This window comes from Macaca mulatta, chromosome 4 (genome assembly GCF_049350105.2).
Source record: "Macaca mulatta isolate MMU2019108-1 chromosome 4, T2T-MMU8v2.0, whole genome shotgun sequence".
NCBI classification, from domain to species: Eukaryota; Metazoa; Chordata; class Mammalia; order Primates; family Cercopithecidae; genus Macaca; species Macaca mulatta.
The window spans coordinates 49225427-49250906 of NC_133409.1; the positions used below are offsets into that span (position 1 = coordinate 49225427).

General features: G+C 38.1%; 1 protein-coding gene across 50 annotated transcripts in view; it reads right to left on the minus strand.

Annotated features, from left to right (window-relative positions):
- PLAGL1 (PLAG1 like zinc finger 1) overlaps positions 1 to 25480 on the minus strand; it is a 65612-nt gene that overhangs the window by 28773 nt on the left and 11359 nt on the right. For 22 of the 50 annotated variants that reach the window (XM_015137194.3, XM_015137178.3, XM_015137197.3 and 19 more), the window contains one exon: positions 13881 to 13920. The exons of 13 other annotated variants lie outside the window; for them this stretch is intronic. The gene's annotated coding sequence lies outside the window, so the exon portion shown is untranslated. Of the gene's footprint in view, positions 1 to 13872; positions 13921 to 25480 lie in introns of all 50 variants that reach the window. 15 more of the 50 variants (XM_077998506.1, XM_077998476.1, XM_077998494.1 and 12 more) reach the window with 1 other exon arrangement.

The following is a 25480-nucleotide window of genomic DNA, read 5'->3' on the forward strand; positions in this document are numbered from 1 at the left end:
CCTGCAATTCACAAATGTGAATTTCACCTCTACTATTAATCAAAACAGAAGTGCAAATAAGTTTCTTTAAAAATAATCTTGGTAGTGAACATAAAACAGAAATAACATGGAGAGTAAAGTATTAGCCCGTTCCTGTACTTGTCTGCTTACTTACTCCCTCCTACAACACTTTCTAAAAATTTCCATTTGATTTTAAGACGTTATTTTCCCAAAAAATGTTGACAATAATTTCCCACTTCAAGCTCTGGCTTTAAAAAGAAATAGGTTATAAGTTGAGAATAGCTAAAAAAATTGGGTTCGTCCTAGGGTTCTGTGACATCAGACTAGTCAGTGCTTTAGAATCAAAATTTCCCTTAGACTTTTCACTAAGAAGCAAAGCTGTTTGTTTGCTTTATCTGATAAGGAATTCAAAACATGCAGTGGTAGTAAATCTGGTTAAAGAAATTGTCAAGGGAGGTTTTGAGTTTTGCCATTATTTAACATTACATCATAGAATTAAATCATGTAAAATGGCAGCCTTATCCATCTCAATCACTAAATTTGGTCAAGTGAAAGTCTACAAAATTCTAAATGAAAAGCTTTTTCATCTTCTTAATGGAAATATCTAAACATTACGTTGAGGTTTATTTTTAGGAAAGAATAACAGAGAAGAGAGCTTGGATCTGAAAAAGAAAAATGCCACACACTGGTGATGCTTCCTTCTAGAGGCTGTGAACTGCCTGACAAACTTGCTAAAGCAAAAAAGGGCGTAATAGTTCTCCACAGAGGAAGAATTTTAAAAAGCAGTAGCAACAATCAGGTAACAACAGACCAATCAGGTCTTCCCAAAATTTAGTATTTGCAGTTGAAACTGGGATAAATAATTACTTTCTAAGGAATGTAGAGAGAGCCAGCAATCCCCATTCATTCAGCCCGCATTTACTGAGCCAAGAGCTCTGCTAGGCTTGAGATATAAAAATGAATACAACACAGCTGCTTTACTTCCAGCTAAAAGAATACACCTAAATAAAGAGCTACAGGGCCATGTGTTAAGTGCTATAATAGAGGTGTACACAAAGGGCTGGGGGCCAAAGGAAGAAGCCATAAATTCTTCCTGGGAAATCAAGCAAGTGAGGGGAGATGTGAAAGAAGGTATCTCAGAGATGTTTCCTTGTGATAAACTCAAGACTTTTTCTTTAGTGTGTACTATAAAGGTGGTAATTTTAAGACTGATCAACTATTGCAATGCCAGGCGCTAATCTTGGTCTACAAGCCAGTTTGTGTTTGATACACACTTCCAGTTACAATATCTCAGGAATATAAATATTTTAAAATAAATATATATTGTAATATTCCCATGCAATGCACACAATCCAGAATGGCATGAATCACTGGCTTGAGTGGAACATAGCTTCCAAGTTCAAAGATGTTTTAAAATATAATGAATGAAAGATGAATTTTAGAGAGTTTCCATATAATATCAATAATGCTTACTGTATCACTGTTTTCTTTTCTCTCAAGGCAAAAATAAAAGAATCACCTGATTATATCATGGTTAATATTTGTTTTTCTCTACTTCTGTGTTTAAAAAAAAAGGGAGGGTAGAGAATCAACTTCTACTTAACATTATTTATTATGCAGACCATATTCCTACTTATAACATAGTTGTGACAAAACCTCCATTGTTCATTACACACTAGCCCCAAACTTGAGTAATTCTAATGTAAGCATGAGAAACTCCCGTCTCCTTTGGGGTGAATTTCCCAATTCCTCTGTGTTAAATTGAGGTCTAATTTTCCCTGTGCCTGGTTTTCACAAGAAGGTCCATTCCACCCCATGTGCTCCTTTTCAGCTGTCAATAAACAGAGGCAGTGAATTCCCCACGGCTTCACAAAGCTAGTTAGGCAGAGCCATTCATTCCTTCAGGAAAACAGGGCATTGATTTCAGCGAGTTCCCAGGGAGCAGCTGCAACAAAGAGATCAAAGGCCCACCTCTCTTTCCCTCCATTGCTTTCATTAGGCCCAGCCCAGACAAACAGCGACAGGTTTCCTTGAGACAAGGAGAGGGCCCAGCAGACCACCTCATGGTTCAATTCAAATTCATCCGTTTCCTACATTCCAGTGACAGTCCAGAATGCTAACCATGACAAACCAGCACAATCACCCGGCATAATATACTGCTCGCTAGTTCATCCAAGGTCAGAGGGAGAAAACAAGCACGGGGGGAAGTCCTCTGCTTCTAGGGCCTGCTGAGCTTCAATGGCCCCCTGACATTCCATAAATAAACTTCTCCCTCTCACTCTCCCTTTCTTCCTCCATCCTACAACCCTACAAGCGACGGTCTCACTGAATAATCTGCAACTTCTTTCATGTCACCATATCCAAACTATATGGAAACTTTATTCTCAGTTGAATAGTTCGTTCTAATAGTCAGAGGAAGATGGCTATACATGCAGCCTCTATTAGTTCACTGCTGTGCTAAAGCCAGTCTGCTACACCTAGTAAGCTACTACAACGTGATGAATTCAGAGCTGCAGTTTCTAGGGTTACCTTAGTAAGGGTTGATCTCCAGAGCTGCAGTTTCTAGGATTACCCAAGGGGTGATCTCCAGGGAAGGCAACACAACTTAAAGATGGAGTTAGTTTGCATAAATTCTGTTTGTACAACAAAAGTGTGAACAGAGATATAACAGTTTTTTTTTTTTTTTTAATTGGATCCAGGTAATCACCCAAACTGGTTAATCCAAGCTCCTGTGTATAAATGAGTTGTGTGTTTGTTGGGGTGAGGATGGTTAGTCAAGGGGAGAGGAGAGAGCAAGAGGGACTATGAAAGAAAATGAATTATTCTGACTGGTTTACCTACACGGAACAAATATAATTAAGAGGTTTCCAAATTCACCATTCATTTCTGAATTGCTTATTTCACACCTTCATGGAAGTCTATGACAAAATGCCTTTATTTCATTGTGCTCATTCCATTTGTCACTAATCCTGAGTATACATGGGAATCGGTGGGTTAAGTTTCAAAATTGTGAAACCAAAAATAAAATAAACAATATTGGAATGAAAGGCATGAACCCACTGGGTGAGGCAGAACACAACCTTCCCACGTGCCCACAGGCGTCAGTACTGACCTCGGTAGTGGGGTGGAGGGGAGGTCACCAGTGACCTCCAGGGCCATCTATTCACCAATTACTCACCTTGACCTGTCAAAGATGCTATTTTGTATAGAGAGCTGAACAGCCCTCAAGGAGTAAAGACATTCCTTATATTCATATTAGGACAGAAATGGACTTTGCATATACAGAACTCTCAACTGCACAGGAAAGGTAGCTTTGACAAAAATGGTGTGACAATTAATTAGGAACCTTAAAGCTAACTCTGGCAATGACTTGCTTTGGGCCTAGGGGACACCTTTAATCCCTCTGTCTTCCCACTCTTCCCAAATGATGGCAGAAATATCTGTGAAGAATTCTTTGTGGCAGTCCAATGAAATAACCATTCCTCAAAAACTATGTATCTTGTCAAAGAAACCGGCTTATGAGTAGAACTTCCTTATATAATGATCACTCTGTAACTCAGTAGAGATTCTCTGGAAACTTGCTACATTTCTCTAAATCAAATTGTTTTTTGTAAAGCACTCAGGAAAAATACTACTGAAAGAAAGTCTATGGCAAATGACCAAAACCACTTATCAATCCATTTATGTATCTTTCAAAAGCATTTACAAAACACTGAGAAATGTTATCCACTGGATCTCTGCCTCAACCACCTGAGAGAGATGGTTTTATTAATCTATTTTTGAATGAGGAGATAATAGGCTCAAGAGAGGTAAACTGACTTGCCAAAGTCATGGAACTAATAATCAGCAGTTAAAACTTTAAATTCAAGTATTCTATCTTTGAGTCTCATGCTGTTTCCATTATACCAGCTACCATGTACTGGGGATACAATTATTCACTGAAGTTCTCTTACCAAGGCTATATTAAATAAGTCATCCTGGTTTTTGAGGCCAATGCATTGTACCACTTCCATTCAACGAGGTAGTTGCTTAAGCGTATGGACTCCGGAGTCAGATCTGTATTTAAATTTTAGTGTCACTTTGTAATAAGTTCATAAATTAAACAATTAACAATATATTTGGAACCTTAGTTTCCCTATTTGTAAAAGAGGAATAATAACCTCACAGGGTTTGTGGAAGATCAAATTAGATAACTTATATAAAGCTCCTAAAACAGTGTTGACATACAACAAAAGATCAATAATTATAGCTATTATCAATGCTGAAAATCAAAACAGTGTAAAGCTTGTTAAAAGGAAAAATTTCTTTTAAAGAAAAAGACATAAAATTTAACATCCAGTCTCTAGATTGCATGATTCCTTGCATTAAAAGTTTAGCTTTCAAATCTAGGATTTTATGGGGGGCAACTAATGAACTAAGATCAAACTATTATAAAAGAGAAAGAAACTACTATACAAAACAGAAACACTAATTGAAGTGTCGTTTTAAAAGGCTAATTGAGGCAAATCCTTGCTACTATAAAGCAGCAGTGTGGTTTTTCTGCACAATTCAGCTGTACTTCTTGCCACTTAGCCATTTCAAGTAGAAATGTATTGGTAACAGGAAGATATTCACAGACTGTTACCACTTGAAGAGAAAAATACACACAGGGATATTTGTTGTCTGTAGACAGTGCTTTCATGTTTTTAAAGAACTAACACACATCTTACTTCATTGACCCTCACATTACTAAGAGAAAACAGATTAATTTTCTAGCACAAGAGAAGACTGCCAGTGGTAAACAGCAAACCCTATTTTTTATTCCTTGTCTCATTTTTCATGACACCCTATTACTGGGTGGTGGCATAGAGATGCCACAGTACAGGGTGTACAGAATACTGTGGGAAGACAGAGGCCACTAAGACTGGGAGAACCAGAAAAGGTTTTGCAGAGAAGGTGACATTTATCCAACCTTTTATCTAGTACAGACGTACTTCTGGAATATTCCTGGTCGCCCTTGAGCCTGAGATTTCTTTTTTTTGTTTGTTTTGGTGAATTCTGAATATCTCATTCAGTGATTTAGTTCTCCTTATACTGCTTTTTGTTCATTTGAAAACTTAAATGGATTCCCTCACCCCCTTTTAAAAATTTCATCCAAGGCCTTGATATTAAAGAGGCCAGGAGCTGAAGCCACTATTGTTTGACTTAATAACATTAATACGTAAGGCACCTTTTGATTCTACAGTTCTGTGACTTTTAAAATGACTGCTTGTTCTGTAATAAGTAGTAGGTATACTGCATTCTGTAAGTAGGTATATTGCATTACCTACTATACAACACATCACTTGAAATGTGCAATTTACTTCCTGTTAATATTTTAGAATATTTTCTTTATTACCATTTATATCAGAAACAGTTTAAAAGAACTCTTATGAACATCTAAAGGACTATGTCTAGCTAAAGAAACTCAGCCCAGAGTTAGTGAAGTATGACAACTGTTTCTGTCCTAAGAGCCGAGTTCCTTTTTGTAGGTAACCACCCCTAATTCTATCTTCTCTCACAACATGAAAGAAACATATTTTTTTAATGAAAGACATTCAGACGTTTGAAGATGATTATGACAATCCCTGATGAGTTATTAATTTGAGACCATTCTTCTTTTCGAACATAGGCATGTAGTGCTACAAATTCCTCTCTGAGCCTTGCTATAAGTTGCATCTTAGTCACTTGAAAATTTGGTTTCATTTTCATTCAGTTCAAAATATTTTCTAATTTCCTTTTTGATTTTTTTTAAAAATAGGCTACTTTTTAGAGAAGTTTATGTTCACAGCAAAATTGAGCCTGTTACAGGAATTTCGCATATACTCCCTTCCCTCCCAACACACTTAGCCTCCTCCATTATCGACATCCCCCACTAGAGTGGTACATTTGTTACAACTGATAAACCTCCATTGACACATCATTATCACCCAGAATCCATGGTTTAGAGGTCACTCTTGGTGTTGTATATTCTATGGGTTTGAAAAAATTTATGACAGTTCTCCATCATTATAACATCATACAGAGAAGTTTTGCTGATCTTTTTCCTGTCTCATTCTGCATTTTCTAAAATGTCATATAGTTGAAATTATATAGTATACAGCCTTTTGAGACTGGCTTCTTTTACTTTAGTAATATACATTTAATTTTCTTCCATGCCTTTTCATGGCTTGATAGCTCATTTCTTTTTCTTTTTTCTTTTTCTTTCTGAGACAGAATCTGGCTCAGTCACCCAGGCTGGGGTGCAGTGGGGCAATCTCGGCTCACCGCAACCTCCAGCTCTCAGGTTCAAGCAATTCTCCACCTCAGCCTCCCGAGTAGCTGGGACTACAGGTATAGTCTGTATACCTGAGATTACAGGTGCCCACCACCATGCCAGGCTAATTTTTGTATTTTTAGTAGAGACACAGTTTCACCATGTTGGCCAGGCTGATCTCGAACTCCCAACTTTCAGGGATCCACCTGTCTCGGCCTCCCAACGTGCTGGGGTTACAGGCGTGAGCCACTGCACCCAGCCAGCTCATTTCTTTATGGTGCTGATTGATTTCGTTTGTGTCACACTTGTTGGCTGGTAGAGTTCACCAGTACAACCATCTGGGTCTGCTGTCTAGAAGGTGTTTTAGTTTATATGTGTATTTCAAGGAACTAGTCTATTTTATCTAATTTATCAAATATGTGGGTGAGAGCTTATTTATACTCTTCTCTTACTAATCCTGTATTTTATCCACGGGATTAGCAGAATAACACCTCTTTCATTCCTAATATTGGTAATTGGTGTACTCTTTTTTTCTTTGGTTGCCTGGCTAGAGATTTATCATTTTACTGATCATTTCAAAGAACCAGCTTTTTATTTTGTTGATTTTCTCCATCGTTTTCCTGTTTTCAACTTTGTTGATTTCTGCTCTAATTTTCAGTATTTACCTTCTTCTGCTCACTGCAGGTTTAATTTGTTCTTCTTTTTCTAGTTTCCAAAGGTGGAAACTGAGGTTATTGATTTTAGGTTCTTTTTCTTTTCTAATACATCATTTAATGCTGCAAATTCTGAAGCACTGTTTTAGCTGTATCCCACATGCTTTCATAAACTGTATTTTCATTTTCAGTTAACTTAAAATATTTAAACATTTTTTCTTGAGATTTTTCTTTGATCCGTGGGTTATTTGGAAGTATACTGTTTAATTTCCAAATATTTGGAAAATTTCCAGCACTTTTTCCGATATTAACTTCTAGTTTAATTCTGTAGTCTGAGAAGGTATTTTGTATGGTTTCTATTCTTTTAAATTTGTTACGATGTTTTTAATGTCTCAGGATGTGTCCCTGGGTTATTTGGAGGTGTGATGTTCAGGTACAAGATATTTTTCTAGATTCCTTTCTAATTAAATTCCATTATGGTCAGTGAACGCTCTTTGTATGATTTAAATCCTTTAAAATTAATTGACTTATTTTCCCACCCAGAATATGGTCTATCTTGATAAGTGTTCTGGCTATGCTTGGAAAAAATGTGCAGTTTGCTGTTGAGTAGTGTTCTATAAATGCCAATTAAGTCAATGTGCTTGATAGTGTTGTTCAAGCCTTCTATAGCCTTATTGGTTTTCCAACTACTTGCTCTATTATCTATTGAAGGAAGGGTGCTGAAATCTGACCATAGATGTGAATTTGTCTATTTCTTCCCATGTATACTGAAATTATTTTACTAGGTGCATAAACATTTAAGATCATTTCTTCTTGATGAATTCACCACTTTATCATTATGAAATAACCCTATTTATCCCGGTAATATTCTTTGTTCTAATTTCTACTATGTTTAATATGAATATAGTCACTGAAGTTTAAAAAAATTAGTACTAAAAATGATTTTTTTCATCCTTTAGCTTATAATATATTTGTGTCTTTACATATGAAGTGCATTTTTCTGTAGGCAGCATAGAGTTAGTTCTCAGGGGGTTTTATATGTATTAAATCTGACTGTGAACAATCAATTGAGATAACTCACTACCTTCGGACTGGCCAAGTGTATATTAAATCTGACATTCTTTGCCTTTTAATTATGATAGTTAGACCATTTATGCTTACTTAATGTGCTTACTGATGTGATTAGGCTGAAATGCACCATCTTGTTATTTGTTGTCTAATGGTCTCAATTATTCTTTGTTCCTTTTCTTTCTTCTTTTGGATTGATTATCTTTCTCTAATTTTATCTTCTTTGGCTTATAACTATGTTTTGATATCTTAGTGGTTGCTGTAGAGTTTATAGTTATATCTTTAACTTACCATGGTGTACTTTCAAGGGATATTATACCAGCTCATGTAGAGTACAAAAATTTTATCTTTTTCCTCGCCTGACCTTTGTGCAATTATTGTTGTACCTTTTGCTTTTATAAGTTATACACCCCATTTGCTACTATTTTTGTTTAAACCATCTTTTTAAAAATAATCATCATCATCATATGTATTTACCTAGGTGGTTGCCATTTCTGGTGCTGTTTACTGCTACCTGGCATTATTTTCCTTCTTTATTAAATCAATTAATAATAAATGTGAGAGTTTTTTAAAAAAAAGACTTCCTTTAGTATTTCTTACACTGTGGGTCTACTGGTGATTAATTCTTTCAGCTTTAGTACATCTGAAAAAGTCTTTATTTCACCTGTTATTTTCCTACCAAAGAAAGTGCTTGCATGTTTCACCTTTTTAAAAATATGTTGTCACAACTCTAGATTTCTAGATGAACAGTTTTAGCTTTCGGTACTTGGAAGATGTTTTCCACTGTTTTCTGGATTACATTCCTTCTGACAGGAAGCCTTCTGTCATGCTTGCTCCTCTGAATGTATAGTCTTTTTTCTCTGCTTTAAAATCTGTCTTTACTACTGGTTTTAAACTATTTGATTACCGTGTCCCTTGGTGTAGTTTTCTTCGTGTTATTGTGTTTGCTTGATATTTATTTAACTTAGATTTGTGGATTTATTGTTTTCATCAAATTTGGCAAGTCTTCAGCCATTATATCTTTATTTTCTGTCCTCTCCCTCCTTTGGGGACTCCAGTTACATACATATTTGGTCATTTCAAGTTGTCCCACAGCTCACTGATGTGCTATTCAATTTTTTCTAGTTTTTTTTTTTTCCATTCAGTATCTCATTTGGTATAATTTTAATTGCTATCCAGTGTATTTTAGGATTTTAATCCTATCCAGTGTATTTTTCACCTCAGGTGTTATCTCTAGAAGTCTAGAAGTTCAATTTAGGTCTTTTTATAGCTTCCATCTTTTCTTAACAACCCTATGCTTTCCACTACCATCTTGAGTATATAGAACATAGTAACAATAACCATTTGAATATTCTTATTAAATCTATTTAATTTATTTTAGTATCTCCACTTATTAGATGTCTGTCAATTCTGGGTCTATTTCTATTGAGTTTTCTCTTCACTATTGAATTTTCCTGGTTCTCTGCATGTTGGTAAATTCTGATTAAATGCTACATATTGCATACTTTATTAATGGGTGCTGGATATTTTGTATTTCCTTAAATATCCTTGAGCTTTGTTCTGGGATACAGTTAAGCTACTTGAAACAATTTGATCCTTCAAACCAAGTGTCTGCAAACTAGGCCCACAGGCCAAATCTGGCCCACTGCCTATTTCTATAAATAAAATTTTATTGGAATACATTCTGATACATGTAAATACATTTGCTTACAAATTGTTTATGGCTGTTTTAACAGTAGAAGGGCAGAAGTGAGTAGTTACAACAGAGACCACATGGCTCACATATCCTAAAATATTTTCCATCTGGCCCTTTACAAAACAGTTTTATGACCTGTCTTGAACGGCTTACTTTTAAGATTTTTTAGGCAGGATCAGATTAGACTAGTCTAGGGCTAATTTTGCCTCATCGCGGAAGCATTAGTCTTCTGAGTACTACATCTAATCCCACTTATATACAAGGTTTTTCTACTATGAATGGTGGGAGGGTGGGAAGGGGCACACTCTTCTCTGCCCTACATGAGCTACTTTTTTCTTCCCAGTGGCTCTTTCCTCATCCATGGGTAGTTCTCTTACGCATATGCACTAATCAGCACTAGGCCGAAGCCTACAGGAGAGCCCTCTGAAGATCTCTGGAGCTCACTCTCTGTGTAACCAACTCTCTCTTCTCTGGTACTCTGTCCTTCAAATTCTAGCTGCCTCAGCCTCCCAGAATTCCTAACTCTATCATCTCAACCTAGGATAAGCTGTGTTTGGGTTCTGCTTTCCTGCATTGCAGCCTGGGGCAAATCATTTGTTTTTTCCTTCTCTCAGGGTTCACTGTCTTGTGCCACTTGTCCAATGTCAGAATGCCTTTGTTTCATATATTTTATGGGCTTTTTGTGTGTGTCTGTTTGTTAGGCTATTTTAGGCGACAGAATAACTCCAGTTCCTGTTATTGCAAGATGGCTGGAAGCAGAAGTCCTCTCAGTACGAAGTTCCAATTCTTTATATTTGCCTTAGTGCTTTATAGTTACAATAAACTGTCCCAGCTCAAGCCATTTACCCAATTCTATGGTCAGTCAGCAACTAGAGAAGGGTGTAATAAGCAAAGTCAGTAACTAGTATAGCATCCCTTTACCCCAATCCCACTTTCCTATCTTTGTGGGATGTATATTGTGGGATATATATCACGGACTATATATTACAGTAAAACTTGGTTTTTAAGATTTATCTTTTCATTGAACCAGTATCTATTGAGTGGTTGTTTTTCCTGGCATTGTTCTAGGTGCTGGGGATTCACCACTGTGAACAAAACACGCAAAAATTCCTACCCTTGTGAAACATACCTATGAATTAAGCTTATCTTTGAATTAATTGTTTCTAGTAGCTTAACTGTATCCCATAACAAAGCTCAAGTAAGATATGTATCAGATGGTGATTAAAAAAATAAAAGTAATGAAGAGACAGGAAGTGCTAAGATATTTGGCAGGGAAAACAGTGTCAATTTAAAACAGGCTGGTCGGGGACAAAGGCATGGGTGAGAAGATGACAATTTAGTGAAGATCTGAAGGAGGTAAGGATGTAAGTCATGTGGCTATTTCTGGGTACAATAACTGCAAAACTGACGCAGAAACAAGAAAACTGGTATGGCTAAAGCAGTCAGTGAAGGGAAGCGGTAAAAGATTAGGCCAAAGGTAATGGGACCCATAGCACACAGGAGCTGATAAGCCTCTGTAAGTGAGACGGGAGGGACTGGAGACACTGGAGCAGGAAAGTAACATGATCAGACTTAACAGTTTTAAATCATTTATCAGGCTGTTGTGTGGAGAGTGAATTCTAGGGGAGAAAGTATGAAACCAAGGAGACCAGTTAGAAAGCTACTGTTATAAAGAGATGATGAAGGTGTGCACCAGTGCAGTAGCAGAAGAGGTGGGGAGAAGTGGCCACCTTCTGGATTTAGGCGGGGCTGACAGTATCTCCTGACAGCTGGCTGTGTAGAGGGTGAGACAGACGAAATGAGGATGCTGCAAAGGCACCTGGCCTGTGCAACTGGAAGAAAAGTCTTCCTCATCTAGGTAAATGGCTACTTAGCATGAAGGAAGTTTGGTTGGGAATAGAGAAGAACTCAGGAGCTCAGGTGCAGACACATTAGGTTTGATATGCCTATCAGACATCCAGCAATTGGATATTTGAATCTGAGTTTAGAGAAGAAGTCTACACTGGAGACAATTTGGTAGCTGCCAGCATATATGTATTTAAAGCCATGAAAATGAATGGGAACAGCTAGGGAGTGAGAATCGACAGAGGACAAGTACAGAGACTGTGCCCTGGGACAGCCAATGTTTGGAGGTCAGGACAATGAGGAAGTATCTGCAAGAAGGATAAGAGTAGTCACATGCAATAGGAAAGCAGTTGGGAAAGTGTGGAGACTCAGAAGACAAGGGAAGAACATACTTCACAGAGCAGCATGATCAATGGGGTTAGTGCTTCTGACAGGTCAAGGAAGATAATGACTGAGAATTAATGGTTGGGTTTGCAATATGAGGGTCGTTGGTGACACTCGAGAACTTTGGTGGAATGCCCAGAAAGAACTGAGAAATTGTGTAAAAGGAAGCAGGGACATTAAATGGAGCAGTAATTAGAGAGGAATGGGAGTTAAAATTTTTTTTTTAAGTAAAGCAAGGAGGCGGGAATGCATGATGCAGGAGAGAGAAGGGACAACTACTGTAGTTATATCCTTGAGCAGGTGAGAGGAGATGGGACTAAGAATATAAGTGCAAGGGTAAGCTTTAAATTGACCATGGCTGGGTATCTTTCTCCAACTATGTTCAGCTGCACTGCTGCGTGCATGGAATCAGCAGACCAAAGCACCTGGATATAGATGGCTAAGTACAACGGAGCAAAGGGGAGGGACAGAGAAGATGAGTGGATGAGTGATTTTAATCAGAGGGTAGGCTATTGACATTGAATAAGGAAGGATGTGAGATATGAAGGAAGTGTGCTGCAGTGTAAAAGTTGTATGTCTAGATGGAGTTAAAAATGTGTTGGAGTGGGAAGACAGATGGAGAATAGGGTGCTGGGACTCAAGGTCATGGAGTGAGAGCAGTTCTTATTAATGACTAGGCCCACAGTATGACTATGGGTGGAAGTTGCTAATGTAGTTTGGAAGACAAGGTCATTGAAGGAGAGGAAATCAAGAAACTGAGAAGCCAGGATGTTAGGACTCTACAAAGCCTGAAAATCACCAAGAATTAGGACACATTAGTGTTACAGGGAAGGACGGATCCTGAATCTTCAAGGAATAATGAACAATGATGTATTTTAATTTCCAGATTTTAAATTTTTATGTTGTCTTATAACTATATTTATAATAATGACTTAGGCCTTACTCCAAGTCAGCTGTTTTAAGTTAATCCAACTGTCCTTTTATGGTCCAACTTGCATTCTGTTCAAATGTCCTTCTTTTCTTTCGCTATCATTCTGAAAAATGTACAATTAATTCTGTCATTTAAATCAGTTTTCTAAATTCTAAAGCAAAATTTCTCAAACTTTTCCATGGAGCACCAGTTCGATGGTATATTTGGTGAGGTAGGGGTTGTATGGTGAAATATGTTTGAGAAACACCACAGACCAAAGGCCATCGATAATCACTTGTTGGAAATAAACAAGTCTAATTTGATTTTAACTCAGCTTTTTCCACAAATTTAAATGACCATAGGCTCATTTTCTGTATAATATCAGTTAACATCCTAAGGAATGAATATACCAAGGTATGTACTATCGGGAAGGCTGTATTAGAGGTGTGTGTCTTCTTGGTGACTTCAAAAGAGGTGAAACAGAACCTGCTAGAACAAGATTCAAGATACAGACTTAGAATCTGTCAGAGAATGCAAATCTTTGTTAAGTTACTTTGTAACAATATTCTTCTCGCCTGCTAACATGATGAAAAACAAAACCATCTCAGAAAATAAATTCTCAAAGATATATTTAAAATTGGTTTAGTATATTTCAATTCTCCTCCATAAAAACGACACTTCATAGACTATTTAAAAACAAAGATACATAAATATGTTTTGGAGGAAGACTAATGCCCAACAGGATGTCTGCATCTATATACAACCTCAGTTCTGCCCTTTGCTCCCACTAACCATAAATCTGATAAGAAGTCACTATAAGGAAACAAATGCCCCAGGCCAAGACATGTACTTCAAAAATCACTATCAAAATAACTATCATCTAAGAGGACCAGAAAAAGTGTGACAGACTTTAAAATAATGTAAGAACCAAATAACAAAAAAGTTTTGCTCCAATTTTTGCTCTAGGAGCTCTAAAAAACCATTATCAAGTTATTAGAGAAGAGAAGGTATTGGGAAAAGAGGATAAAAAAAATTGAAATACCAGCTTACAAAAGCCAATCACGATGTTTATGAATCAGGCAGGAACAATCTGAAAACAAAAATAAAAATTACTAGTTTTATATAATATTTGCACATGCATTTATTAATTATAATTTTGAGATCATTGTATGTTCATACGCAGTTTTAAAAGAGCCTTTACTCAGTTTCCCACAATAGTAACATTTCACAAAACAACAGTACAATATTACAACCGGCATGTTTATACTAATACCATCTACTAGTCTATTGCGATTTCCTGTTTAATTGTATTAGTGTGTGTGTGTTTTATACAGTTTGAGCACATGTGTAGGCTCACATATCTACCACTAGTCAAAATATCGAACAGTTCCATCACAAGGATCCATCATGTTGCCCTTTGACAAACACATACCACCTCCTTTGCCACAATCCCTCTCTGCCCCTGACCCACTGCACATCTATTTTTAACACTAAAATAATAACAGCCATTTACAAAAAGTATTTCACTCCTTGTCCATAGTTGAATGTTGTCTACTACTACTACCACCACTGCTACTACTACTACTACTTCTTCCTAGTTATATGTCAAATCTTGAATGAATACTTTTAGTTTTCTGCATTAAAGTTTTAGTTTAAGGAATAAATTCTCCAGAGAGAAGTCTTTCTCATTGTTAGCATGGCATAGATCACTCATTTCAAAAATCAAAACGCAAAAAGTAAGGGAGCCAGAGGTGGTGTCTGCACTCACAGATTCCGTATTTTCAATATATTACTAACGAGAAACTCTGAGTGCTTACTGTGGGCCAAGCTACATATTATATATGTATGTATGTGTATGTGTATGTGTGTGTGTGTGTGTATATATATACAGACACACACACACATACACATATATTCCATATACCAAGCCTTGATGTATGCACATTGACCCTGTTTGGCCCAGGAGAAAACTGAGGCACCAAGAGGTTTACAAGTTGCCTAAAGTCAAATAACTAGCAAGTGGCAAATCCTGGAATCTGGGACCAGACTCTGGGCACCCAGACTCTACCATCCCTCAAGGAAACTATGATAAAGTCAAGATGTTTTGGTGTAACCATTCATTGCTAAGACAAATAAATCACCCGATTATTGGTAAGCTTCACTTTAACATAACGGAATTCAACAACGAAAATGTCCAAAACAACGATGTGTAAAATGGAAGAGGTATTTTATTCAAATACAAAATGATAGGAAATTGCCAAAAACAAAGGTTGGGACATGCAGAAAAGATTTTATATTATGGCAACAAACTGTTCACCAGCCCTGAACAGATAGTCTTAACATTCACTGGGGACTGTCAGGAAGCAGTTTATACATAGCCAAGATTACTCTTGAAAAAGACATATTCAATTGAGCAGAGATGATGATGGGAGAACTGAAATTTCTGAGCAGATAAAAGCTTCAAAATTAGGCTCTTCAGCCAATAGAGACATCTAAAACTCCAAAGATAATGTTCGGGTTATAGTAATTTAACAGACACCCATTGTGACAAACTTTCTGTAGGTTTATTAGCTTAATAATATAGCATTATTACTGAGGACTAGTAGATATTCTCTTATGTGAAACTACACAGGACATTTATGCATAGCTGTGACAGTTTTGCCTATCATTCAACAGTACTTAAAAGGTGCCTACTCAATAAGCCATTGATATGCTGCACCAAATACCCTGGTGAGGCTTTCTTTACAGTGCTAATTTTACAGACATCTCCTGGATGATCTAAGTTCAAGAGGCAGCCGGGGAGGAGAATGCATTATTAGCATGGTTTGGTGTGCATATAACTGAGTTATACATAGGAACTAGGGAAATGGAGCTCTGAAGTTCATCTTCCAAATGAAGATATATGCTATTAGTCTCGACTTTCTGGGAGGGAAGTTAATTCATTAACACTGAAATATATTAAAAACATTTTCAGTTAAAAGAAAAAAACCTTTAAATTAAAATGCTTACATGTTATGAGATTTCTAGAAATCACTATTAATTGGTTTTAACTAGTTTTATAATCTCCCCCAGTTACTTAAGGCTTTTATTTATTTATTTTTTGAGACAGGGTCTCTGTCACGCAGACTGAAGTGTGGTGACGTGATCAAGGCTCACTGCAACCTTGATCTCCGGGGCTTAATTGATCCTCACACCTCAGCCTCCCAAGTAGCTGGGACTATAGGCATGTGCTACCACACCTGGCTAATTTTTTTTTTGGTAGAGACAAGGTCTCACTATATTGCCCAGGCTAGTCTTGAACTCCTGGGCCCAAGTGATCCTCCCACCTTGACCTCCCAAAGTAAAAACTCACATTTTCTTAAAGGTGGGTAAGCAAAGGATCAGGGTGAAGGAAACCCTCTCCTCCTTTTCAGACACCACCCTGTTTGCCCTTCTTCACCAAGAAGCCAGCTGTCTGTGGCTGGGCCAGCGTGACAGACTCAGGGGACATTGGATACAGCTCTCTTTTCCATGTCTCCTAAAGTTAAGACTTCTATAAGCATTATTATTTCAAGAAAACACTGTGTCCTGTTCTTCTTGAGTAAATACAAGGCAGATGGTAACCTTAATTTTCTCTGAAAACTCTATGTCTAAGACATGGGAAACATTTATCTCCAATTCTTTTCCCAGGGAGACACATACACAAAGCACCCTTTAAGTTGAACACGACATGTTTCTCATATCTTTCTAAAAGTATGTTGTTTATTTAGAATAAGCTTTCTATCTTGCCTACTAAGCTTTTCCCATACATATAAGATAAAAACTGAGAAACACTTTTCCATTCCCAGTGATGTTTGCCCAGTAAGTCTTGGTAAATAATAATGATTATGCCTAAACTAACATCACTCTTTCTCTGCTGCTAAACACAGTCACCTGGCGGTGTGATGTGCATGGTTCCTCAGTGGTTCATCATTCTAGAACATCCTACAAGATTAACTAAATTTTTCAAGTTTGTCTATCACCTCAGCTATAATATTTATGTTTATGTCACTGTTTTTAAGTTGTTAAATTCTTACAGGATACAGACTATATCTGTATAACTTAGTTTACAAAGAATAGCCATGCACGAACATCCCATAAATGCCCTTGGCAGTGATGACCACAATCACAGCAGAGTTAATGGCAGGTTTACTCCACTTCATCAGAGGTTCTGAAGGAGGAAACCAAGATCTTCCCTGAAAGGCAAGACCTGGCATCAGGGGCTACTGTGGGCACTTTCCTTTGAATTGCATTTATCTGCCAGGAAGATGATATCCTTTATCGTTTTACATGAAAGCATTCGAAAATTCTAAAAACTGACCATGCCTGTCTTGGTCAGTTCAGGCTGCAATAACAAAGTGCCATAGACTGGATGGCTGACAAAACATTTATTTCTCACAGTTCTGGAGGGGAGAAGTCTGAGATCATGGTGCCAGCATGGGCAGGTTCTGGTGATCAACCTCCTCCAACTGTCTACTGCTGACTCTCCTATCTTCACAAGGTGGGAAGAAAAGCCAGCTAGTTCTCTGCCCTCTTCTTATAAAGGCACTAATCCCATTCCTGAGGGCTCCACCTTTATGGCCTAATTTCATCCCTAAGGCCCCACCTTCAAATACCATTTCATTAGAATTAGGGTTTCAACTCATGGCTTCTGGGGGGACACACACATTCAGTTCATTGCAATGCCCTTACATAGACATGAAGACAGGTCAGGTATGTTTGAAATAACTCATGATCTGCAAAATCTCACACCAAAAATAACAGAGGGGGAAAAATTCAGAGTAGACCACTCAAAACCTATCACAGCACTAACCAAATAATAATGCATACCTCAGGTATAACTTGGAAAGCCCAGATAGTCAGCTCAGTGTGACTGAGGGTACCCCAGGGGACATTAAAATGCACAGAAACAATAGAGTGGGAAGGCTACTACAGTAGAAATGCACGGAGGATTCAGAGATGAGTTCTCATCGCTGGAGAGTGTGATATGACAGTGAATTGTGTCACCGTGACTGTGCCACAGGTGCCAGGTTAAACATTATTTCCGGCTGTGTCCATGCAGGTATTTCTGGATGAAATCAGCACTTGTGTTGGTGGAGCTGGGAGCATACCACCCTCCCCAATATGGGCTAGCATCATCTAATGCATTGAGGGCCCAAATAGAACAAAAAGGTGGAAGAGGAAGAATGCACCCCCTTTTCTTCCTGCCTGCTTGAGCTGGGACATCAGTCTCCTCCTGTCCTTGGACTGGGATTTACACCCCCGGCTCCTCTGCTTCTCAGGCGTTCAGACTCGGACTAGAATCACACCACCAGCTTTCCCAGCTTGCAGACAGTTGACTGTGGGATTTCTCAGCCTCCATAATCATCAGGGTCAGTTCTTTGTAATCAATCTCTCTTTCTGTCTCCATATATGTATCCATGGGTAAACATACATGCACTCTAACTCTGCCAACTCAGATTCACTTGGGTTCTAGAGACTGCCCAACAATTATGCAACGTTTCCCTAATCTTTGGTCATTTCATTTCACACCTTCTCTCTTATCTTCCAATTGCCTTCCCCACTCCTAATACTTACATATAACATCTCTCTGTTAACATCCCTACTTCATGCTTCTGTGAGAAAACAAAAGCTGTTGGATAGGGCATCTCTGCTTTCTATCTCTAAACTCACAAACTTCCCTATATCCACAGGAGGATGCACCCTCCCTAGAACCAGAGGCCAACTCCACCTCTCTATTCAAAATTTCTTCCTCATTATCTTCTCCCTTTCTACTAAAGATACTTGTCATCGACACACACTATGCTCTGATAGTCCCAATTTTTTATTTTTTTATTTTTTGAGACGGAGTCTCACTCTGTTGCCAGGCTGGAGTGCAGTGGCGTGATCTTAACTCACTGCAACCTCCACCTACCGGGTTCAAGCGATTCTCTTGCCTCAGCTTCCCAAGTAGGTGGGACTACAGGCATATGCCATCACGCCCAGCTAATTTTTGTATTTTTATTAGAGACGAGGTTTCAACATGTTGGCCAGGATGGTCTCGATCTCCTGACCTCAGGATCTGCCTGCTTTGGCCTCCCAAAGTGCTGGGATTACAGGTGTGAGCCACCGTGCCCGGCCAATATTCCTCAATTTTTAAAGAACAAAATGGTCATTCAGCTCCAGGTCCCACTATACTCCCACCTTTTCTCAGACAAACTTCTGAAAAGAACAGAAAACTTAGATAATCCCCATTTCCTTACCTCCTACTCACTTTCCAACCCATTCCCCAGGCTCTTATCTCTACCACTGTATCAAAAGATCCTTATCAAGGTCATCAAAGCAATTCTTATTATCCTCATTTTAAAAACCAGGACACTGAGGCTCAAGAGAGATTACTAGGTTGAGATAGTAAAAACATACCTTGCCTTCAAGATATGCAAGAGCCCAGGGCTGCCCCAAAGCACTCTTTTCAGGATATTAAAGATTTCATCTTCCAGGGACCCAACCCCTCTTTCCTCCCTTATGTCATGCCGCTGCATTATGTATCAGACACACTCCTTAGAATATCTCATTGTTTTTCATTATTTTTAGTTGAGAAAAAGGACCTTGCTTTGCCTATGAATGTTTTCTGTGTTGACCACTTGGTGTAAATTATTTAATTGTTCCAACCACATGAGAATAGGTGGCTTTAGCCCCTTTGTACAAATAAGAAAGTTGTGGCTGAGAAAGAATAAAACCTTTCCCAACATCAGACAGATAATAAGCATTTCATTATTTCTTAGTTGTTTCCATTAGATGATGGCAAGATAGGGGCATCACTTTGACAGATGTGACATTGTCCCATTATGTCCATGAGGTTGGAAAACCTAGAACTGATGCAAATTTGCTATGAGGAAACACCTCAGAATCTGAATTATATATTATAATGGAACTTTATAATGAGGATTTTAATTTACCATACATCTAAATACTTATAAGTTATAAATCTAGAACATGGCACTAGGGGGACATGATACTGAATTTTGCTGATTAGGGCATCTTCCCTCCCTAGTTCTACCATGGAAGCCAATTGGTGAGCATGAGGTGTGGAACAGGGATATGTGCTCATCCCATAACCTGTCTGGTTTTCTAGGTATTCAGACATTGCACTCGCTCAGTACTGCCCTTAACCCCGGCGAGTGGAGCTCTGCCTTAGGATCCATGCTCCATTCTGGCCTTTCTCTAGCTTCACCATTTCCTTTATTGTGAGGAGTCCAAAGGCCTAAGGGGAAGGTGCCCACCCAGGCCTACGTTCCCTCTCGTAGGCTATGCTCCTGGTTCCTAGAACCATGGAATTCTTTGTTCAAAGAGCTTCAAGTCTGCTAACCAGGGACTGCACAGGTTCTTTCCTAGATTTGTGTTTTTAAGGGCAGACTGTGCCCCTGTTACATGCAGCCCCTAGACCCAGGGGGTGGCCAAGGGGTGGCTGTTTGCAGGAGATGGGGACATAGTGGGTAGAGTGATCCCAGAACATTAAGAGGAGGGAAGACAGGCCGGGGCCTAGTAGCCACTTTGCACCCCAGTGCCATGTTCTAGAGGTACAGGCTCCAAGAAGTCCACATTCAAACATGGTTTTCCAGGAAATATGAGGTAAATTGGTCAAGGAAAGATATATTTTGGACTTGGTTGGTTAGCTTTGAACTTAGTTGGTCTGCATAATTTACAACTTATATTTAGATGTGTAGTAAAAGTGTTTCTATTTATATTCTGACTTGAACTCTACCCCCGTATAGTTAGGAGGGGCATGAGATTAGTTCTAGACTTTAATACAAAGTTGATTACTGAGGGAAAGCCATTGAACATTCTCTTTCTGAACCCCAGAGGCTGAGAAAGCCAAGTGTTCCAGAAAGTGTACAATGACAAAGGTGGTACACTCACAGGCTTGAGTCTTCCTGTGTGAAGCAGAGTCTTCTGCAAATCCACAGTGGATGTTTATCGTAAGCAAAAAATAAACTGTTTTTGAATGAAGCCACTGAGGTTTGGGGATGGCTTGTTAGCACAATATAATGTTAACCCATCCTGACTACATAGAAATTGGTACCAGAAGTAGGATGTTGTTTTAGCAAAATCCTAAAATACATGACCTTGGTTTAGTGGTCAGCAAGTCGTGAGGAAACTGATCTTAAGGGCCAGAAAGATAGTGATGTGTTTTATACAGTGGCAACATATCTGGTAAAACATTTGCCTCTGTCAGTTCAGGAGGCAGATCTGCTGCCAAATTTACTTGTAGCTCTAGGAGAAGAGGTAAGAAAAAACAATTGAAATATGGTTGGATGAGGCGGCTCACAGCACCTTTGGAGGCCAAGGCAGGTGGATCACTTGAGGTCAGGAGTTAGAGACCAGCCTGGCAAACATGGTGAAACCTCATCACTACTAAAAATACAAAAATTAGCTGGATGTGGTGGTGTGTGCCTGTAATCCCAGCTACTCGGGAAGCTGAGGCAGAAGAATCGCTTGAACCTGGGAGGTGGAGGTTGCAGTGAGCCGAGATCCTGCCACTGCACTCCAGCCTGGGTGACAGAGTGCGTGAGACTCCGTCTCAAACAAACAAACAAACAACAACAACAACAAACCAGAAAATGGCTGGGTGCGGTGGCTCACACTTGTAATCCCAGCACTTTGGGAGGCCGAGGCGGGAGGATCATGAGGTCAGGAGTTCGAGACCAGCTTGGCCATCACAGTGAAACCCCGTCTATAGTAAAAATAGAAAAATTAGCTGGGTGTGGTGGCAGGCACCTGTAATCCAAGCTACTCAGGAGGCTGGGGCAGGCGAATTGCTAGGACCCAGGAGGCAGAGTTTGCAGTGAGCCAAGATCACGCCACTGCACTCCAGCCTGGGTGACAGAGCTAGATTCTGTCTCAAAAAACAAACACACACACACACACACACACACAAACACACACACAATGGAAATGTGTATTGGTTATTATTGGCTTCATTTGACAAAGTATTTCAAGAAAGAGCTGAGCTTAGAAAAGAACTATCCGGTTTCCAGGAAGTGAAAGGGAATGAGGAGACAGCAGACATTTCAGATTTTGCAACTACAAAAACTAACTTCTTCTCCACCCCTACACTAACAGTTAACAGTAAGGCTTTGAAGATCATAAGCCCAGGAAAACTTTTTTTTTTAAACTAATTTGTCTCAGTTCAAGGATAGATAATATATCCATTAAATCTTTTCATGTGGATAAAATGACTGAGAGAATAGATCAGATTAAAAGTAAAGCTTTCCAATAGAAGCCAGCCAGTCCCAAGATAACTTCCTTTAGGACCAGAAAGACAGCTATGGGAGTGAGAATGCAAATCAGTGTAGCAAATCTGAGAGCCAGGACTCATGCATGACAAAAGAAAATTCTAGGGCTGTGTTTACTACCACACAGAATTGATTGGAGACAAACAGATAAGAAACCTTCCAAATTTTGTAGAGCACTGTGCTGCCAAAAAGAATAAGCTGAAGTGTTAAAATGATCCTTTGGTCCCCAACACTCTATATGCAGGAAGTGGATAGACAGAGTTGCTCAGTTCCCAACTAGGGCAGATTCTCAAATGTCCACTTCATATGTGGCTAAGGAAAAAAAAAATAAATAAAATAAAAGAACTCCTTAGTGGGCAGGGCCAGTGCTTCTGAAAATGATGAACAAGGAGGGCCTAATCAGTGCCTAATCAAGAAGCATTTTACTCCCCAGGCTTCCTGGAATCTGGTGAAGGATTTCAAAATTGTTATGGACCAGGAACTCCCTAAAGTATACTGGTGAAATTTATAACTTACAATGTGGGAAAGACTAGGTTTGGATCTGTATTATTTTGATAATCTCAGAAAGGTATCAGAAAAATGAGGAATTTTCCTATATATTGTAAATTTTAAAACCTCACAGTGCATGGGATGTCCACATGTTCCACATCGTGTCCTCTGAGAATATGAACATCTTTCCCCCGCTGTTTAAAAGCAATTTTCTAGATTGCAGTTTTAAACATCTCTGAATGTGACAAGGTATTACCATTAAAGCGTATGACACTGATTTTACACTCCACAAAAGTGCAGACAGATTTAACAAGACAGCCCTACTTCACACTAGCTCTTGAAACCTCAAGTAGGAATGAAATGAAACTAATGACATTATAACTACTACTATTATTCACAAAAAAAAAAATATGTGGAAGATGATGAGAGACAGCAGTGTGACCACTAGAGCAGCTCATATTCGGTCCCAACATTTTATTCCTGCTTGCGTTTCTGGAAAATCCACTGTTACAGATTCAAATGTGTCCTCAAAATTCAAATGTTGAAAACCCAACCCCTAATGTGACTGTATTTGGAGATAGGACCATCAGGGAGGTAATTAAGGTTAAATGATGCCTTAAGAGTGGGGCTCTAATCCAATTAAAAGTCTCATTATAAAGTCTCATTATAATACATGTCAGTTTCTGATGTGTTTGCTCATAGCAAATTTGCATTAATTTCAGATTTTCTCACCTCATGGAGGTAATTGGACTATGTCACATTTCTCAAAGTGATGCCCCTATCTTGTCATCATCTAATGGGAACAATTAAGAAACAATAAGATAGAACCATCACAAAAGAACAGGCCTCCTGTGCTCAGAATCCAAGTGATCAGAGGTCAGATGCTTGCTGTATTACTTATTAACTGTCTGATATTGGGAAAGGCTTCATTGTTTCTCAGCCAAAATTTTCTTATTTGTACAAAGGAGATAAAACTATCTATTCTCAGGTTGTTGGAACAATTAAATAAAATGATTCACAACAAGTGGTCAACACAGAAAATACTCACAGTAAAGTAGGGTCCCTTTCAATTTATCCTTAAAGTTAATTAACAAAAAACTTCAATTTCAGTATTATACAGATATTTGTATGCATGTATCGAGCTACCTTTTCATATCATTCAATAAACAATGCATAATTTTTGGCTTTTGCTTTTTTGTTGTTACGGTTTTTGGGTTTTTTTTTCTTTTTTGTTTTTGCTTTGCTTTGGGAAAGGGGATAAATGTTAAACTAATTTGAGGAGTAAGTTAAGCCAAGGAAACATGACTCTAAGCTACATAATTTAAACATATTTCTATACTTTGTATTTATGTGTGAACCACTTTGGTCAAAGTTTGAAATTATGTTTACTTCCTATAAATATTTGTTGAATAAATTTATGAATGTTTTCTAAGTTAAATATCTTTAAAAGCTATACTGTCATAAGATACTCATACCACTTAAAATTCAAACACTGTTATGATATATATGCTTATACAAAATGTTTCAAATCTGAAATATAAGGATTTCTTTTGCCTGAAGACTAAAGGAAGAAAGATCACCCTTTCTATAAATTTCATAATATATTTTCCAGGGATGAAAGAGAAAAGAAAATTTAACACTTGATGGGCTCAAATCTTAATTATAAAACAGAAGCTCTTGTTTCAAAGCCGAGTAATAATAAGTATTTCCATAAAATACCTACATTACTGGCTATATTAATGGTGGCCAGCCATAAAATTAAAGCAAAGAGAAGAACTGAAATCTAGACCTCTAATCTTTTTTCCAAAAATATCAAGGATAAAGGATGGTCAGGAGTTAACCAAAACCAAAAACTGTTTAACCTGGTCACCCTCCCACCATCGTTCACTCTATTTTGAGATCTGCTGAGCCACATTGTCCTTTAAATTTTCTTGATTTAGGGTCTCATTTTCTCCGAACTGCTATGATCACAATAGTGACACATAAAGAAGAAACACTGGGTGATTTGAGAGAACTTTAACAAGGTCTGGACATTTCTCTCACTAGGAAGTAGCTGACCCCATTACTACAGGGCACACTTCTTATTAGGTGGATCTGGGAGAGTCCTATCACAGAGCTGCAATGTCTGCATGCATGATTACAAGCAAAAGTTGACCAAGAAGGCTTCAATGAGAAGTAGATGAAATTGAATCAAATGAATGTTTATTAAGCACCTACAAAGTGCTCGTAAACAAAAAGTACGGCAAAGACTGCCAATTTTCTCTGATATTCATTCTTCCCTTCTTTCTTTGTAATATAATCTCTGAATTTTATATGGGCACAAGACTCCCCAGAATAAAAACATTTCTCAATGTCCCTTGAAGATAAAGGTTGTCACGTTACTGACACGATATAGGCACAAATGTCATGTGCAAATTCTGGTTATTGTCCTGAAGCAGGAGCAGAGTCTTATTTATTCCATTTTTTTTTTTTTTTTTTTTTTTTGCTGACTGAAATACAGACATCATAGCTGGAACTTGGCTAGCCATCTTCGATCATGAGGTAGACAAACAGAACAAGGACACAGACCTTAGAGTTCAGAAACAGACGCACATACTCAGGCATTTGATTTTCAACAAGGGTACCATGCAATTCAATGGAGGGAAAGAAAAATTCCTCAAAAGATTCCAGAGCAATTAAATTTTGATCCTGAAAAAATTAACCTTGACCCTTATCTCACATCATACAGAAATTAATTTGAGATAGATGATGGAATGGGTCACAGATATAAATGTAAAAAAAAAATGGATATCTTCTTGATTGAGGGATAGACAAAGATTTCTTAAATAGGACAAAAAACAAACTATTAAAAAACTGATAAACTGGATT